Source organism: Gossypium hirsutum, chromosome D12 (genome assembly GCF_007990345.1).
Source record: "Gossypium hirsutum isolate 1008001.06 chromosome D12, Gossypium_hirsutum_v2.1, whole genome shotgun sequence".
NCBI lineage: Eukaryota > Viridiplantae > Streptophyta > Magnoliopsida > Malvales > Malvaceae > Gossypium > Gossypium hirsutum.
In genome coordinates this window covers 32,435,738-32,455,976 of record NC_053448.1, presented here as the reverse complement: position 1 = coordinate 32,455,976, position 20,239 = coordinate 32,435,738, and the positions used below count along the sequence as shown (strand labels likewise).

The window sequence follows — 20,239 nt, the reverse complement described above, 5'->3', positions numbered from 1 at the left end:
AGGCCTAATTAAGTCTTTCATGTATTAGGTCTAATTATATGTGTTATCTAAACTTTTATCCAACACTTATAATTTATCCAACTCAATATTCATTTTTTTATTTCCAAATTATTATTTATTTAATCAATTAATTAAATTAAATTAACTAAACTACTTTCTCAATTAAATTATTTTCTCAACCTAATTCTAATTTCGTTAAAGTTGTGGAAACTTTATTGTATTAGAATCTATGAGAAAATATCTTTAATGCCTTATTCAACAAATCTATGATGACTAATTAATTTAATTCATACTTTAAACTCCAATTATTTAATTACACTTAATTAATAATAATTCGAAGAACTTAAATTAATTTATAAGTAATCTTTTTCACTTAGAGAGCAAACACATTCACTACGGATAGTAATACATGTGATATATTTCTCTTGCTTCATCGTTTGCATTCATTCCATATTTTTGGCTCTACATGCAATTTGTTTCTGGTTATCTCAAGCTAGCGAAGGGGTCGATTGGACATATATAACTAGGACTTAAATAAATTATAATCAAGTTCTAACTCTTAGCGTATTAATTAGAACAATTTTTAGTCATGAACTCATTCCACTAAAGTATCGTGATTTACCTCTCCTTTATCAATACCATTACGAAAGTTATTTAATAAGTGATCGTCCGATGACCTCGTATTAAATGTGCTATCATTATAGGATATCCTTAATCTCTTTGGGATAAATTCTTTCGCCCAATATGATCCTATTTTATCTCATGGTAACCATTACATCTCCCTCCATGAAAAGTCAATTACTAACAAATAGTAATTAAATCATTTATCTCAAAGACAAATGACTCATAGCCACATTACTTTTCATTTATCATGTAATGTTGATGAGAAGATATCATTTACTCTTTAAATTGACTATGATTTCTTGTAATAACCTTTTTTTTAGTGGTACCAGAAATTATGGTTTCAGAACCTTAATTTCTGATGATTAGTTAGTAAATATTATTTTATAATATCTAAGAGTCTAACATAGATATATATTAAGTTTTAGTTCGGTAATTTGATTGATTGACTGGTCAATTTAGGTACAAGGACTAAATCGCAAAAACCATAAAACTTTATAGCTATTGATTTCTATTGGTTATGTGGCTTAGATTAATAATTTTTCGAGGGTTTATGTTGTAAATAGACCCTATTGAAACTTTCATGGATGATTAATGCATTATTTCATAGATTTTTATATGTTATTTTATAAATTAAATAATAATTGTATGTCAAAATAGTAAAACAAAAGGGGCATTATCTTCATTTTGGTTTTCTCCCTGAAATATCAACAAAAACACCATTTTTGGAGGTTTTGAGGTTTGGCCAATTGGATTTCTTGCATTTAAGTGTTATTCAATCTCGTTTTCCATAATTTTTTATGTTTTTGAGACCGTTGTAGCTTAATCTAGCTAACCCAGAAACTATATTGTAAAAGTTTTAAAGGTTTTAAAAGTTTCCATTTTTATTTATAAAAGCTCTTGATGTTAAATGATAGATTTGTAAGCCTAGAGATGTTGAAGGACTAATTTGTAAAGAGATTTTTGTTAGTTTTAAGTTTAGGGATTAAAATGAAAGTATGTAGATTTTAGCATGAAATTTCGGTAAATTTTTAATCCTTAAAGGCTAGATAGGGATGAATATTTAATCGGTTTTAAGTTTGAAGTTTAAATAGGAAAGTTATAATAGTTTCGATTTTAGGGACTAAATATTGAACAACGTGTAAAAGTTAAAGGAAATGTTTTAAATGAAATTAATAAGTCATATGCATGAATATGAGTATGGTAATGCATTTTGAGATCGATAAATTGAATTTAACTATTATATAGCTCAAAGATTGAATTGTAGGAGGAAAATTGAGAAAAAAGGAAAATTGTAGAATAAACCCTACTATTAAATTCGCTAGTTGGTTGTATTAGGAAAGTTCATAGGGTATAGAAATGTATTTATATTTGTTGGCTACTATTGAATTGTGAATATGAACTTGTTTACATTGTTGGATGGAATATTAGAAATGTTTAGTTAATACAAAGGTGAGAAATAATCGTAATAAAAGTCTTGTATACCTAAGAAGTATGATTCATATCTATTTCGAATGAATATGATTTTAGTATGACATGTGTACTGGAAATATGGAAGTGCCCCTATATTTTAATTGTCAAAAATCCTTTATAAATTCTCATTTCAAGGTAGTAAAGGATTATGATATGATTAGCATGCCAATAAGGTTAGAATGCAGGTTTGTACGAGTTTGCACTTTGATGCTTATACATTGCACTTCGGTGCCCCAGTTTGCACTTCGGTGCCCTTGTTCACACTTCGCTATCCCTATTTGCACTCTGGTGCCCCTATTTGCACAATCATGCCCCTTTTTGCACTTTGATGCCCTTGATAGCACTACAGTGCTCCTTGGTGTAGTGTAGTTACCCAAATATCCGAATTACTTTTACTATAGTTCATCAGGCTAATTAAACTTGTGAATAAATGTTATATGACTCCTTCGTACATGTTGAATAAATGTGGAAGGACTAGGTTGTATAACTTGTTAAATATTGAATTACTTGGTGATTTGGTACTATGATGAACTCACATGTTTCTTGTGTATTGTTATATCAAGTTATTATTATCTTAATCATTTATTTATGTATGCTTGATTGAGGTAAGTTGGTATGTAGTTATCTATGAACTTACTAAGCTATTAAAAGCTTACTCTATTTCAATTCCTATTTGTAGTTGACATTTTACGAAACTAGGCTGTCGGATCAACTTCAAGGCTCACACTATCAAACTTCAATTTCTGTAGATTCTGGATCATTTTTATTTCGCTTTTGTGGCATGAATATAGGTTGTGTCTTGAGATCATTTGTTTTGACATTTAAGCAATGAAGTTGTAAAGTTTGGATATGATTATTATGTAATGTTGAGTTGAAAGTTTATATGGTAGTCTTGGTTGGCATGAATGGTGTTTATAAGTGGTTGTTGAATGGATAATATTGAAACATGTATGTGTTTGGAATTTGCTTCTAGGATACTTGATTGAAAGGTTAAGTCATGCTTGTTAAATGACATTAAATAGGTTTGAGACCTATACGGTCAAGATTGGCATGAGTTATGGCATGTTTTAGGCTTGTTAAAAGGTAAGGTTTGGAAAGTATTCATGGTAAAATGCACAATGATAATATATGTTTGTATGTATGGTTGAGTTTTATGATTGGAACATTTTGGTGTGGTATTTTTTGGATATCTAGAAAATTTTTTAGAACTTGGTTGTGATGGTGCAAAAATGGCATACTGGTTAAGCACTATTAGGATGTACTATATCATGATTTGGCTTGACTTCTTGAAATATTTTAGGCCAGACTATAATGTAGCTAAATATATGGTTGGTAATGCTTAAGTGTTTAGATTGTATCTATTGCAAAATGGTCACTTTAGGTGTACATAGTTTACCACACGGTCGTGTGTCATACACGGATGGTTGACACGACTGTGTGCCACTGGTAACTAGAATGCATGATTATTGATACGGTCTCAGTCTCTCACACAGTTCAGCCACACGACTATGTGAATGTTCGTAAAATTTTACATTTAAGTCCACACGACCCCAAGTTGTTACACGGCCTGGCGACTAGGCCATGTGACTGAGCATTACACGACATCAGTCTCGTACACAGATTGAAGGCACAACCATGTGATCCAATGTCGCATGGCCATGTGATCCCTTTTTTCTATTTTTGCCTCACTTTTATGTAAAGTTTCAATTTAGTCCCTTTTTAGTTTTGAATTATTTTTAGAGCTTTTGTAAGCTTAATTTCAGCTCGATCTTGCATGTATAACATGTTTTAATTTAATGCTTGATATTTAATGATTCTTTAAAAGAATTTTAAAATGTAAATTGCATGTTCTTGTTCCGTTAGTTACTCTAACATCCCATAACCCTATTCCGGTGTCGGAGACAAGTGAGGGGTGTTACAATTCCACCGTTGTGGAATGATGCTATGCAAAAGTCGTATACCCAATGCACCAAGTTTCGGTTCCTTACTTTTTGAACTCGAACTTTCATTTACAACTAAGTATGTGAGTTACTCATAGATAGTCCATCATCCACCCAAGATTAAGGTGTGCCACACTATGGACGTCACAAGTGAATAAATCTATAAACGAATGTAGGCTCTATTCTACTTGAATCTTGTGCGGTGTATTGTCAATCCAATTAGTCACAACTATCTCTCTATGTTTTGGGAGTAATCCACTCTGATACCTAAGATAATGTATCTCTCCATTAGACTTGATATATGACATATTAGTCTTTCAATATATTTGTTCAATTCTGATTAGACTATGGACGTGTTATGGTATCTACAAATATAAGTTGTCTTTTTGTGTTACATTATCACTACGTAATACCATTTAATATTAGTTAAACATTAGATAATTAGTGAGCCAATATTTACTTTGCATGCAAAAACTGTTGAAGACAATCTACAAAGATATTAATGATAATAATGGATAGTTTATTAAACCTGTTGAGTAATTTTCCATTGTGTCAATTTAAAGGGGACAATCGAATATTTATATACATGGTTACTGCTCATGGAATTGATGTTCTTAGTAGACTTTATGCATGCAAGACACATGTGCACGAGCACTATTCTGGGCTACCTACTGGACGTCGTAGCCTTCATATACAAATTCCTTGGGTATACGCGAACTGAGACAGCGGCTCCCCTTGCGAGCTTCTTATGGCATGTGCGAGCTGAGACCGCGAACTCCCCTTGTGAACTTCCGAGTCACCCATCCGCAACCCAATTTTGCGTGTGAATATGATGTATGAATTGTGCAAGTATGCATGTTGAATCAAGTAATAAAGTGATGTGTGAGTATCATTCCCACGAGGATTGGATTAGTAGTTTTTGTCTAAATTATCACAATTGAGCAGAAAATATAAATGAATCGAATGATATTTTGAGAAAAAAACAATGCAATTAATACATTAAAAATGAAAGTTATAAAATGTACTATCATAAACTGCAATTGCAACAAATTGAATAAAAGCACTAAGGATTCTAGCAATATTGGAATATTGATTGTAAAGGTTAGGATTACTAATGAATTAGTTATAATCCAGGAACAATGCCATGGCAAAAATATGGTATACTACTACTCGATTGGATACTAACGTGGTCTACCTTTATCGAAAGCAAGACTTAAAGCTGCTCACTCATAAGACACTATACATCTATATGCTAAGAATTAGCAACAATGATTGAAGCACAATCCTCTGAATCGTATAAGGTAAATCTCTATGTCTATTATTTACACGAGCATTTCACTCAATGCAAACTTATATTACCTGATTTTGGTCCAACCAACCTAACTCTATCAATATTAAGTTACTTTCAGACTTATCAAGCATTTAACAATACCTTAATAAGCATACAAACAGAATTAAACATTCAGTAAAGAGTAAATTGAATCATATTCATCCATAAACATTCATCAGAGTTAAAACATCATCAAAAGTAATTCCGAACTATGCTAAGTTAGCTCATAATTGGGATATGCAAATTCAAGTATTTTTAATATCATCAACATCCCAAAATAATAGTTTAAATCAGCAGATTTAGAACAAATTACAGAGGAAGAAATCACAGTTCAGAACACGAATTCCCCCAACTTGGAATATGGCGCATGTAACACTCCTAACCTGTGTTCGTCGCTGAATTAGGGTTAGAGAGTATTACCGTACAATCGTAAAAATTTAACGTCTTAAATAAATTAAACATATCATAATCTATTCAACCACATGCATTCTATCCTTAAATCGAACCCTAGAGGCCCTAAGAATAGCTTTGAGGCAATTCGGGACTAATTTGAAACAAAACAGAAAATTTAAGAAAAGGTAGCAAAAATTGGAAACAAGGGTCACACGGCCGTGTGGCTAGGCCATGTAACTTTTGAACAAGGGACACACGGTCGTGTCCAAGCCTGTGTCCTCACTTGTGTAACTCACTGAGATGCCCCACATGCCCGTGTGCCTGGTCGTGTACTAGGCTGTGCAACTCTCTGAGTTGCCACACACGCCCTTGTGCCAAGCCGTGTGGACCCAAAATTCTACTTAAAATTAAGCCATTTGATAATAAATTTATGCATAACTAAATAATTCATTTGTGCACACTTTCAAGGGACTTAAGCACCGTTCAAATGCATATAACCATGTCATTTCAAACAACCTAATTCACCTAAACAATATGCCATTCAAAGGCACCACAATTGCATCCAAACATCACTTACCTAAACATGTCAATATGGGCTCATCTCATGCATACAAATCTATTCCAAGTAGGTACTAAAACAAGTCACAATAGACCATTTTCAAGATAACATCAACATACCAAAAGAACCTTAGTGACAAGCACATTAAAGTAACCAAAATGACATAGCTTGGTAAGGCATCAAAGTGTACCAAACTAACATAGCTTTCAAAAGCTCATACATGGAAAAACAACATCAACACATTAACCAAAATACCATTACAAATTACCCTATACATGCCATTATAAACCTTGGCTAAAATACTCAAAAACTACCGAATTGACTGCTTGATAGTGTGATACATCTCCAACAAGCTTCCAATCGATCGAGCTTCCAATAATCTATAAAATAAAGGAAAGAAACTACGTAAGCAATGAGTGCTTAGTCAGCTTGTACAAACTAAAACATAACTTACCATGTTATTTATACAATACAGAGATTAAACATAGTTCATCACCAATGTCATAAGCTTATTAAAAGCCTAAACAATATCACCAACTCACAAGTTAGTATACTTGTCCATGATACAAATGAAATCAACCATAGAATATGTAAATTTCCATATGTACTAACATCTTTTAGTTCATAATTCCTTTCATAAAGTCATGATTCAATCCATTTGTATACTTACCATTTCATTCCTTTTTCTTACCCGTTGAACCATCTAGAATTACATCGGATACTTGGGAAAGCTCATACAAAGTGCGCCTTTTCATATAACCGTAACCTTTCCTTTACATTAATGCTCACACGAGTTGTAGGTCAAAATCAAAGCTATCCGATACTACTCACACGAGCTAAGGAGAACCTACAACAAATGCAGGACCTCAACCATCGATAAGACATTCAAGACCAGCACCCGAAACATGAAATCCCTAATGACATGTCATTTCTATCTTAAGAATTCTTAAGGTTCAACTAGGATTCGTAACCTGTTAATACATCAAGGCATAAATTCATTTATACTCAATTTCATTTATTTCATAACAATATAATAACATTCAAATTTAGCTAACATTAAAACGATTACAGTTCATACAAACTTAGCTCGATAGATAGGGGCATAGTAGTTTAGTCGAGCTAATCCAAAGCTTTTGTTTTTCCTCGATCTAAATGTGTATGTGGTTTATCATTATCTAAATAAATATTTTCATTCAATTAAGTACTTATATAATTCAATTTAATCCATAATTCATATTTATACAAAATTACAAATTTTCCCCTTACATTTCAACTTTTCACAACTTAGTGCTTAAGCTCATAATTTAAAATCTAACCATTTTAACTTAAATCCAACTTAACCCATGTTGCAAGGGACCTTAAAGCAACTCATATTTATCAACAATTCACAACAAAACCGTAGGATTTATAATCCCTATTTTTGAAATTCATCAAAAATCACTTAACAAAACTTGTTAATTTTTCAACAAGGATTCATAATCTATCAATTAACATCAAAACTCATTTAAAAGCATTCATGGTAAGTCCCTCCACCTTTAACAATTTTGCAAATTAACCCCCGAGCTAGCTAGATTAAGCTAAAACGAACTCAAAAACATAAAAATTATTAAAAACAGGGTATAAAACCATACTATGCAAGAGAAACAAGTCTTGGTTGAACTTTCCCGTCCTTTAATTGCTAAAATTGGTTTTGGCATGAAGAAAACAAGAAGATGATATCTTTTACCTTTTAATTTACTTAACATTTTAACTTAATTGTCAATTTACCAAATTAACCTTTTAAAATCATTAAAATTTCATTAAAACCTATCCATGCACATCCTGTAACAGCTCGTTTTCAGTGAAATTGAAATAGTAGTTTTGAAACCATAAATTTGATGTGGAAATATTTATTTTGTTATTATTTTATTGTCTACAGCACGTTAGTAGTGTTTTATAAAAATTTCATTAAGAAATTTTACCGTTTGCATGCTTTTAAGTTGATAAAAAGGACTAAATCAAAAAAGGTGCAAAAGTAGAGTTCTACTAGCCAAAAGTATTAAATAGCTATAGAATTAAAAAGTAAGATGTCTTAAATGGTAAATAGACCATTATTAAAGATAATGGACTTTTATGGACATTTTATATATGTTTTAAATGGATAATTAGTAAGGTTAAACTTGTAATTTAATAAATAACTTAAAATAAAATATAGGAAAAGATGGTATCATCTTCTAGTTTTATTCTCCCATCGAATTATCGAAAGAGAAACACCATTTTTGGTGCTTGGAAGGTTCGGCTAGGTTAATTTCTGCATGTAAGTTTGTTTTTGTCCCGTTTTAATGATTTCTACGTTTTTGAAGTTGTTGTAGCTTAATCTAGCTAGCCCAAGGACTAATTTGAAATTTTTTTAAAAGATTTAAGTTTTTGCATGAAGGAATTAACGTTGTTTATGAAGTTTGATGGTAGAAAATGAATCCTTGTTGTTGGATAAACAACTTTTGTTAAGTGATTTTTGATGAATTTGTCAATTAGGGATTGAATTGTAAAATGTGAAATACTCATGGTGTAATTTGTGAAATAATGAAATGTGTGGGTTGCTATGAGATTGTATTAAATTTTGCTAGGCTTGGGTAGGGATGAAATTGCATGAATTTCATTTTACGAGCTTAAGGACTAAATTGTAAAGAAATCAAAATATTTGGAACAAAAGTGTAATTTTTTAGAAAAGTGAATTTGGATTGAATTGAATAAAATAGTTACTAAATTGGTTGAATTTATTTAATTAGATCAAGATAAACCTCAACCAAATTTAAATCGAGGGAAGGCAAAAGTCATGGATTAGCCAATCGTACTCCTTCGCGATAATGTCGATGTAAGTTCATAATAATTAAAGTATATCATTTGATTTACTTATGTATTTGTAATTTTATAATCAAGTGGTTAATTATTATATAATTATACCCTGATCGCACTTACATGCCCCTGTTGTACTTCAGTACCCCTGATCGCACTTACGTGCCCCTATTGTACTTTGATACCCCTGATCGCACCTATGTGTCCTTATTGTACTTCGGTACCCCTAATCACACTTACGTGCCCCTGTTGTACTTCGGTACCCCTGATCGCACTTTTTTGCCGTCGTTACATTTCGATAACATTAATTAAATTAAATAAAATTTCATACATTTAATGTTAAGTTAATTAAATTGCTATGTACTTATAAGCTTTGTAAGCTTATACATGTTTGTGTGTCATTTTGTAGATTACTTTTGCTGACTGGGGACGGATCGAAACTACAGCTCACACTATCCATCATCGTTAGTAGTTTTTGAACTCTTTTGGGATTGTGGCATGTATATGTGGATATAATTATATATGTATATCTGTCTAGTTCATTTGGTATAAAAGTGAATTACTAAGTTGTGTGTTTGGACACTTTGTTTTCTAGGTTTTACATATGTATCTTTTGACTTGATAAAGTGGTATGAATGCAATCATTTATGAATGGTTTAATGTTGATGAATTTAATTTGTTATGCTAGCTTTTGTATTTGGTTAGGTGTTTGAATAAATAAAGATGAAAGATTAGTTTGAAAATGCATGTTATAAAGGTTATGTGATATGTTTTAAATGTGGATTTGGTATCTTTGTTTCAATGGCATATAAGTCTATTGGTGATAGTAGTGGAATGATATAAATGGTGCCTTTTTGGTGTTTGGTTGTTAGGTAATTTAAATAGCATATGTTGAAGTAAATTTAGTTTAAAAGATAGCAAATATTAATTGGCTAAATTGAGTACATGGTTACATGTTTATATGTTGACATTTGAGGTGCCTATGGGCATATTGGTTGTATGATAATATACCATATGTATATAGCTTGATTTTTCATGATTTTGGTGCCTTGTGATAGCTTGTATATATGTGAAATTTTGGGTGTAGGTACACGCCAAAATGGGTGAGAAAATGGCTTGTAAAATAGCCTATTTTCGCCCACACGGGCAGAAACATGGGTGTGTGTCTCAGCTGTGTGTGACACATGACCGTGTCACTGTAGTTTTCAAAGGGTTCAAGTTAGGCTGTTACACGGCATAGCACACGGGTGTGTGAGGTTACTTAGAAGGGTGTACGGCCTGGCACACAGGTGTGTGGCTTGGCCGTGTGACCCAAGTTAGTGAGTTACACATGCACGGACACGAGCTGGAACATAGGTGTGTGTCCCTATTTCGAATGCCCACACGGCCTGAGACACGGGCATGTCTCTTGGTCGTATGACCACTGCGATGTAGATAATTTTCATTGTTTTCTAAATAATTCTCTGAGTTTCTGATTTAGTCCCGACTTGTTTCTGATTTGTTTTTAAGGCTTCGATGGCTCGTATAAGGGACGATATGTATGAATTGGATTGGTTTTAACATGGTTATTCATATGATTTGTATTCAATTGAAATTATTTTCGTTTGATTTGAAAACTCCGATAATCCATGCCGTCATGCAAATATGCATGAATGCAAAAATTATCATTGCACATAACCACCTTGTACTATCAGTCCATTCAAAGAACAATTTATACATCAGTTCTCAGCAGTCTTCTATGTCTAAAAACTTGTTCAAGTTTAAAAGTTTTTCTTAGAAAAGGTAGTGTAGAGAATCTCAGATTAAAAACAAAATTCCTAAGTGATCATTTGTGCATTTTGGCTATAGCTAGTATCTTCTAATTTACTTAGCTCTTCTTTTATCTAAATTGGTTTTGTTTTTTTTAAGCAATAGTAGGGGCTTAGCTCGTCTAACAATTATTTGACTCGATAATCACAATGGAGCATACACTGAATTATTGGGTACTCAATCATGTCACGATTTGAATGGAATTCACTCATAAAGCTAAGGCTATTAACTTAGAAGATGGATGGAGCAAACAACTACCTCCTTAGCTACTCAGCCAATTACTACAGTGGAGTGCCTTTAATTTTCATTTTTCTTTATTACACACTCTTGCTTAAGCTCACTTTTCTAGCCAACAACACGATGGAGCAAACAAAGTGTTGCTGACCTATTTGGAAATTCTAAGCATTGGAGTGTCTACTGGTAATTCTTTAAGTAATGCTTTGGCAATTTTACTGAGTTTAGCTTCAAGAATCTCTAAATTCATTAAAAGAAACTCACTCTAGTCTAATTATAATTGAGTTTAGGATATCTTATTTTTAGGATTCGATTCTTAAGCAACCTAACCTAAACTAAACTCACCTAATCCACTATCACATGTTCTAGGTTTAATGAAAAATTAAACTCATCATCAAACAAAACAAGTATAAATTGTACTCATCATAGTCTAACCAGTTCTTGGAAGTTACATGGAAAAACAAATTTGGCTATACTAGAATGCCTATACTAAAATGAGCATGCTTACTAAATACATGATGCATCCTAAATGCTCGATACACCCCAAAACCTAAAGGATGCATTGTCCTCAATGTATGAACATCTATGTAACATGAATGCATGAATATATGTATACAGAAATGTCATAGTAAAAAATAAAAATATGAATGCATGAATATATAAGAAGAAGAGAACTCCCCTAACTTAGATGTTGGTGATTGTTTCTTCCTTATCTGGGGATGGATTTGTGTGCACTGTGCTTATAACACAACTTTCTTTTTATTGAATGGAGTGGCACATCCTCCCCTTCTTTATAGGACTCAGTGATCTCATTAATGATGCAATCAATTTCACGATCTTGGGTAGTCATGGCTTCAGGTGGTATGGGTGGAACAATTTCTTTGCCCTTCTCGGTGGCTTTAACGGCAGGTGTGGGTTCATTTTTCTCATCTTCGTTACTCTCAATATTCAGATATTTTGTTTTCTCAGACTCCTCTTCAGTTGCTTTCACTGTGTTAGGAGTAGCTCTCATGTTCGCAGATTCGACCTTGTTAGAGTGGATTTTAACTGGCTCCTCCTCAGTCTTGGAATATGCTAGCAAATTTTTGGGAAATCAAGGAAGTTAGGCATAGGCTTGGTGAATTTCTTCTGCAATGACTATTTTAGAGCCACATATTTATCCCTCACATAGGACCAGTAGCATGCCTGTTGTTTCTGGGCCTTTGTCATCTCTTCAACAAGTTGAAATTATTGAATCTCAAACAGGGACATTCTCTGCTCTAGTTGCTCTAATGATTGCAACACTTATTTTTCAACGGAGCTTTGAGGTGGTAAGGCTTCTGTTGTGGGAAAGTGCTTCGTAGAGGAGGTGGGTGCCTTACTATGCTAAGTTTGTTTTGATGTGTCCACTCCTTGGATTTTGGCAAATATAGCCGTGGACATTCCTCCCTTGTTTGGTTTGATGTCCTCATTGGCATTTAAAGGTACTTGAGTTATTCTACAAAGAGCAGTGATGAGGGAAGGGAAATTGAGGCTGTCGGCATTCTTCTCTGCACATCAATGCACTTCATGGAAAATTACCCGGCCAATGTTGATTTTTTGACCCACAATGATTGAATGCAACAATACCATTAATTCTTTTGATACGGTGGTGTTGTGGGTGGATGGCATTATTTGACTTTTGAGGAAGTGGTACCAAAATTTACCTATGGGTTTAGGGAGGACCTCTCGGTTGTATGGTATTCTTGGTTAGAGATGGTCCATCGAGTGCCTGCAACACACAAATATTTTAATACCTGATTTAAGTCGTCAGTAGTGTTGGTTTCGGTGAATGGAGTATGTTCATCTTGAACATCAGTTAACCCAATTGAGTATTAATGCGGTCTTCATCAAATGGGACTGAGGTTCCACGAACATAGATAAAAGGATTGTCAAGAAAAGTGATGTGTACATAGAACTCGTGAATGACTTTCCTTAAAACATCATCTAGATGTAAGTAGAAAATTTGTCATCCATGCTTCTCAACAATGGAGGAAACTGACTCATCATATCCCTTATAAGGCTCATCTTTGAACAGAAAACCTTGTTCGAAACAAGATGGTCACTTAGAGATGTAGTTTTACTCCATAGTAGCAACACTGTTGAAGGGGGTTTTAGGTTGGGTAGCACCTGCTTGTAAAGATTTAGCACCTTTGGAAGTGGTTTTTACTTTTTCCATTTAAGAATGTTGACAAATCCTTGAGAATGTGGTCTAAGTTAGACGGGAAACTAACACTACTTAAGAGAAGTTAAAGGAATTTGAAAGTGCAAGAGGAGAAGCCAATGAGGTTTAAGAAAAAGCAATGATAAACATAAAGGAACTGTGGAAAATGAACTAGGCATGGGAAGTTAAAGAGAAGTAAATAGGGGTAATGCTGTTGATGGTTTAGAAAAGCTTGCAGAGTAAGTTTTGTGGAATGAAAGAGGAAAAGTAAAAATGTTTTGGAGAGAACCCTAGAATGACCTAGCCCTAAAGCAACATGTTTGGCATTTCCTTCATGGGTTACCTAATTAGCAGAATGGGCCCATCTATCCAAAATCTCTTCCTTGAATCGTTCTTCCTAAAATAACCTTATTTGCCAAGGCATAATTCTCTTTTGAAATGTTGGGGCAAACACCCATTGGTACTACATTTAACAAGCTTGCACCTTCTTTATTTCCCTATAATTCTTGCTAAAGCTATACATTAAAAAAAAAGATAACCAAAAATGAAAATAGTGTTAATTAATTAAAGAGAAAACCTGTAAAAATGAAATTAAAGTAAAGAAACTAAAGAAATTAAAAATATAAAAAATTTTGAGCTCAAACATCTCGAAGGTCAATGGATTCTTTGTCTCGATCCACATGAGCATCCCATTAGTGCTTTAAACATTGACCATTAACTTTAGAAATTACCCCAGTCTTGGTATCTTTGATGTCCACTGTGCCATGAGGATAGGCCTTGATCAAATCAAAAGGTACTAACCATCATGATTTCAACTTACCAAGGAACAGTTTCAGTCTTGAGTTAAATAGCAACACTTGTTGCCCCTATTTAAATTGCCTTGGCATGATCCTCTTTTTGTGTCAATGCTTGGTCTTTTCCTTACAGAGCTTAGCATTCTCATAAGCCAGGTATATGAATTTTTCTACCCTTACCAGGACATCTTCGATTTTACCTTTTGAGTGTGCATATGATCGATCTACCAATTGCAAGGTCATAGTCGTAGGTCTTGCTTCACCAATTTCCAGCTTTTTGAACACAAACATGGGCATAAGATTTATGTTTGTTCCTAAATCACACAAGGCATTTCAAACATATTGGTTACCAAATTGAGCAAGGTATTGTGAAGCTTCATGGGTCCTTCAACTTTGGAGGCAATTTATTTGTTAGTATAGTAATGCACCCTTTAGTAAGTGTGACTGTTTCAAATTCTCCCAATTATCTCTTCCTTGAAAGTATGTCTTTAATAAACTTGACATAGTTGGGCATTTTCTCCAGAGCTTCCACCAAAGGTATATTGATGTGAAGTTGCTTAAAGACATCTAAGAATTGCCTGAATTGTTGGTCTTGTCCGTGATTCTGAAATCGTTGGGGAAATGGTGGGGGTGGGCGAACTTCTGGTTGTAGTGATTGTTTTGCCAGAGCATTGTGTTCAGTAGTGCTATCTAAGTTTTCTTTAGCATCGCCTGGTCCAATGTTCTTTCCCATATGGTCTTGCATTCTCGGTATCACTAGGAGAAGTTCCTTGTGTTCTTGAGTTCAAAGCAATAGCTATCTATCTTACTTGGTTCTTTAAAGCTTGTAAAGATGACGCTTGGCTCTAGATCACAACATCATTCTTGGTCATATACTCCTTCCATAGAGATTCAATATATAAGAAAGAAGATGATGTCTTCCCTTGTTGAGATCGTTATTCAGGCAGTATAGATTGATGGAAACTAGGTGGGACATTCATGGCATTGAGTCTGACAGCTATGTTGGAATTTTCAGCTCATTGATTGTTCCACCTAAAATTAAGTGTTACTTCCAACCAGGGTTACGTGTTGGAATAAGGTTTGTTGTTCATACTGATGTTGCCCATATAGTAGACAGATGTTGGGTTCAAAGGACACTCTTCAAACATGTGATCCTCACCACAGTAAACACGAGATAACCCAACTACTTTCAGCTCTTTCACCTCACTAGGCTTCTGCATGATCTTTATCATGTTGGCTAAAGAAGATACCTAAGCAGTAAGCGATGTAATCGTATCCAGTTCAAATGATCTAGCTACTCTCATACCAGTTCCAGCTCTTGTTGTGGGGTATTGATAATCGTTATTGGTAATTCTCTCCAAAATCTCGTATGCTTCATTATAGGACTTGTCCAATAGAGTCATATTATTTGAGGCGTCAACCACCATCCGTGTATGTGCATTCAAACCATTATATAACATCTCCATTTGCGTCCAATGTTGAAATCCATGCATAGGACATTTCCTAAGCAAATCTTTGAACCTTTCCCATGCTTTATATAGTGTTTTATCCTCTAGTGCCTGAAAGATGTTATGTCATTTCTCAGTTTAGCATTCATATTGGGTGGGTTATATCGCAACAAGAATTTTTAACAGAAATCATTCCATGATTCTACTGTTCCAGATGGCAAAGTGTTGAGCCATGTTTTAGCACGATCTCTTAAAGAATACGGAAACAACTTGAGTTTTAAGGCATCTTCAGGGACACCTTACTGTCTGAAAGAATTGAAGACCTCCAAGAAAAGTATTAAGTGCAATCTAGGATCTTCAGTTGGCAAACCACCAAACTGGCCAATTGATTGAAGCATCTGAAACATTACAGGTTTCAACTCAAAGTGAGGCGGCTTGAATTTGTGGCCTAACTATTCCAGGGTTCAAATCATCTAAGATACGAACTACATGCTCTTGAATTGGCCTATCCCGATCATTAAAAATCTAAGCAATATAAGGATTACCACTGCCAACTCCTAGATTAAGTAGCTCATTCAAACCAGGTTGATTGTTACCACATTGATTCATTGCTCTTTGTTTTCTTCTCCTTTGCAAGCTCCTTTCAATTTCCGGATCTAAGGGATAAAGTTCTTCAACAGGAATGCTTCTAAGATATAACTAGTAACAAACATGTTGTGATCATGAAATAAAAAAATTAACAGCTAAAAATATAACAAAAACTAAAGTTTCCAATCCCCAATCCCTGGCAATGGCGCCAAAAACTTATCGTTGTGAATATGATGTGCAAATTGTGCAAGTATACACGTCGAATCAAGTAATAAAATGATGAGTGAGTATCGTTTCCATGAGAATTGGATTAGTATTCTTTGTCTAAATTATCACAATTGAGTAGAAAAGATAAATGAATCGAATAATATTTTGAGAAATAATAATGCAATTAATACACTAAAAATGAAAGTAATAAAATGTACTATCATAGACTGCAATTGCAACAAATTGAATAAAAGCATTAAGCATTCTAGCAAGATTGGAATATTGATTGTAAAGGTTGGGATTACTAATGAATTAGTTATAACCCAGGAACAATGACATGGCAAAAATATGGTAACTTACTACTCGATTGGGTACTAACATGGTCTACCTCTGTCAAAAGTAAGACATAAAGTTGCTCACTCCTAAGACACTATACATTTATAGGCTAAGAATTAGCAACCATGGCTGAAGCACAATCCTCTAAATCATATAAGTTAAATATCTATTTCTAGAGTTTACACGAGCATTTCACTCAGCGCTAACTTATATTACCCAATTTTGGTCCAAGCAACCTAACTCTGTCAATATTAAGTTACTTTCAGTCTTATCAAGCATTTATCAATACCCTAATAAGCATATAAACAGAAACAAACATTCGATAAAGCAGTAAATTGAATCATATTCATCCATAAACATTCATCAGAGTTAAAACATCATCAAAGTAATTCCCAACTGTGCTAAGTTAGCTTATGACTGGGCTATGCAAATTCAAGTAATTTAATATCATCAACATCCCAAAATAACAGTTTAAATTAGCAGATTTAGAACAAATTACAAAGGAAAAAATCTGGGTTTAGAATACGAATTCCCCCAACTTGACGTCTGATGCGTGTCTTCACCCAAGCTCCCAATAGCTCAAATTACCCTCCTTATCACAAAGAGACCTCTGTCGAAGCTCCGTATTTACAATCAGCCATACCTTCAGCTGTCATAGATGGCAGACCTCTCCTTGGCCATCAATCCCCCATTTTTTCTTTTATACTTGGGTCCTCCTCTAGGGTAAAAGTCGTCAGCCAATGATTGCTTTTTCCCTAATTTTGAGATGGATATTTTCCATTACACGTGCATGGGGGGCAACTACTGAATGCTCTAATTAATGACTGGGTATTTGTCGTTTTCTTCCTTAACATAGCCATGGCAATCTTTCATAATGCCTCAACAAATCTCCATCCTTTGCAATCTTTCTTCCTCAAACTTGTCATTCAACCACCACAAAGTCTTTCCACCAAAAATTAAAAGTATAGAGGCATTAGAGTAATCTCCATCCCAAGTTTTTACATGCAATGCTCGATTAACTAAAAATAATCATGCAATTACCTAAAATGAAACTAATTTTACTTAAGTACAAGTAATTAACTAAGTCTAAAAGTATGAATTATATCTCTTCAAGAGTTATCACTTGAACCTTATCTGGTTCTTGGGTTGGTAATCATAAGTACTTAACAAAACCAATTTGTTCAAAAATTTACAAGTATGTATAGAAAAAATCACCACACTAAAGTCACTAGATCCCAACAAGGCAAAGATCAAAATTAGAAGTCTGAAATAGGGGAAGCATGTTTCGAGGCATGGCCTTCAATGTCTTGAGACACACTATTGAATTTGACAAATCGAGTTTGGATTCGAATCCTAACTCCGTGTTTGACCCGTTTAATCTCGAAACACTTTAAAGAGACTATTTGACATTATTAATTAAATGTGTTTAAGTTTATAAGTAGAAATATCTGGGATTCATTATGTTTGAGTGTTAAGTCACTTAGTGAAATAAATGGTGGTAGTTTGAGTTGCTCTGACAACATAATGTGATGTCTCATATCCGGATCCGATAATTAGTATAGATTTAGGATAAATTCAACTTGGGTCATGTTTGGTATATTTTCAATCTTGACAATTACAACTATGTTTCTATCTTTTTAAAAGTCATCTGTCTAACACCCAAGACAATATATCTCCCTCACTAGACTTGATAGACAACATAATAGTCCCTTAAATCAATTGGTCATTTTTTATTCCTCATATTACGGACCATTTAGAATACCTACTAAAATAAGTCATCATTTCAAATCATAATCCATTCATATGAAGCAACTTAATATTGTTAAACCTTAGGTAATCAATGAACTAATATTTGCTTATATATTTTTCCCTTCATGCAAAAACCATTGAAGACGATAATGCACAAGATAATATTATAACTATGGAGTTTTATTAAACCAATCTATTCGAAAAATTACAAGTATAATGATAAAATAACTTCACTAATGGTATAAAAATCCAACAAAAGGGACATCAACTCAAAAGTTGTATAGATTTGTCATTTCATGCCTTTTGGAACTCCATATGGTTAATTGATTTGAGACAACTCGTGACTTGAACGAATCCCTTGGATGGATTCCCCCAACTGAATCTTTCTTTAAGATAAAATTTGTTGTTGATTATCTATCAGAGGATGGTTCAAGTAGTGACGGTATTCTATGTAATGATCATCGTGGTTTTGTCATTGTTGTCTACATAATGCAAATCCAAAATATTGCAAGCGCTTTTTTTTTCTTTTGTAACGAAGGCATATGCGTTGATCTAAGCACTTCATTTTGCTTTAAAGTTAAGTTTTTATACTATCATTCTAGTGAGAGATTCTCTTAATGTTAATTATGAGATTGTAAAAGTGAGGTATGGATACATGAATGATCAAACCGTTGATCTTCAATGGGAAGAAACTAGTTGGGGGGCTTTTTCATTGTCACTTGAGGCATGTCATTCAAGAAACAAAATTGGTGACACCGGGGACAAAGCCAAAATAATTTTTGGAGGAGGCCGAAATTAAATTAAAATTTTTATGAGAGATAAAATGTAATTTTTTTTCATTGCAAGCTTATAAATTTATAATTTCTAGAAGAATTAAATCATCATTTTATCATTTTAAAGGGCTAAAATTCAATTTTAACATTTTATTGACTTGTAATTTTTCAGATCTTAAAGAGGTTAAAACATAATTTTTCCATTTGAGGGGGGTCAGAGCCCTTACTTGCCCCCTCTAATGCTGCCCCTATGCAACCCATAGGTTGTCAGAGAAGGACTTAGGCCTCGCTCGGGATTGCTTATGAGATCAAAAACTATTTTTTTAACCACATAAACACCGCCAAACACTTGACTTCTAAGATTAATAATGAGGTGGAAATATGTTTTTCAATCTAAATGCATAAAATTGGAATTTAGGTTTTTTAGTTTTTGCCAATTGCATTTTCAAACTCAATTTATTAAAATACCTTTGTTTATATTAACTAGTTAAAATATATTTAAAAATATAGATTAATTTAAATTTTATTTATCACTAAATAACATTTATTATTGTATTTTAATTTTTAAAATATTTTTTGTAGCTTTAAATTTACAAACAATTTATTAATTATTAAATTTTTTTATGTATATTTCATATATAATTATATTAAATTATTTAAATATATTTATTTTTTAATTTTTAATATCATATCTTAAATAGACATTTTAACTTTAATTATAACTTTTTAAAGTAATATCAAATAGTAATTTAAATCACATTTCTTATTGCATTTTGCTACAACACTTTTAAATATATATTTTTTTCAAACCAAATTTTTTAAAACGACTTTTTAACCAATGATAATGCCAAAGTAGCCCTTAGAATACCAGACCAAAGGAGCTCCAGATTTTTTTCAGTGCAAAATAATAACCAGAGGAAAAAAAAAAGCTCTTGAAAAGTGTTTTGTGAATATATCTGAAGTATTAT

The 20,239-nt window shown here is 33.2% G+C and overlaps 1 non-coding gene across 1 annotated transcript; it reads left to right on the top strand.

Annotated features, from left to right (window-relative positions):
- The first annotated feature begins 15,652 nt into the window (after positions 1-15,652).
- LOC121224750 (small nucleolar RNA R71) lies at positions 15,653-15,758 on the top strand. The gene has a single exon (XR_005922495.1). It is a non-coding gene; the product is annotated as a small nucleolar RNA R71 (small nucleolar RNA).
- The last annotated feature ends 4,481 nt before the right edge of the window (positions 15,759-20,239 follow it).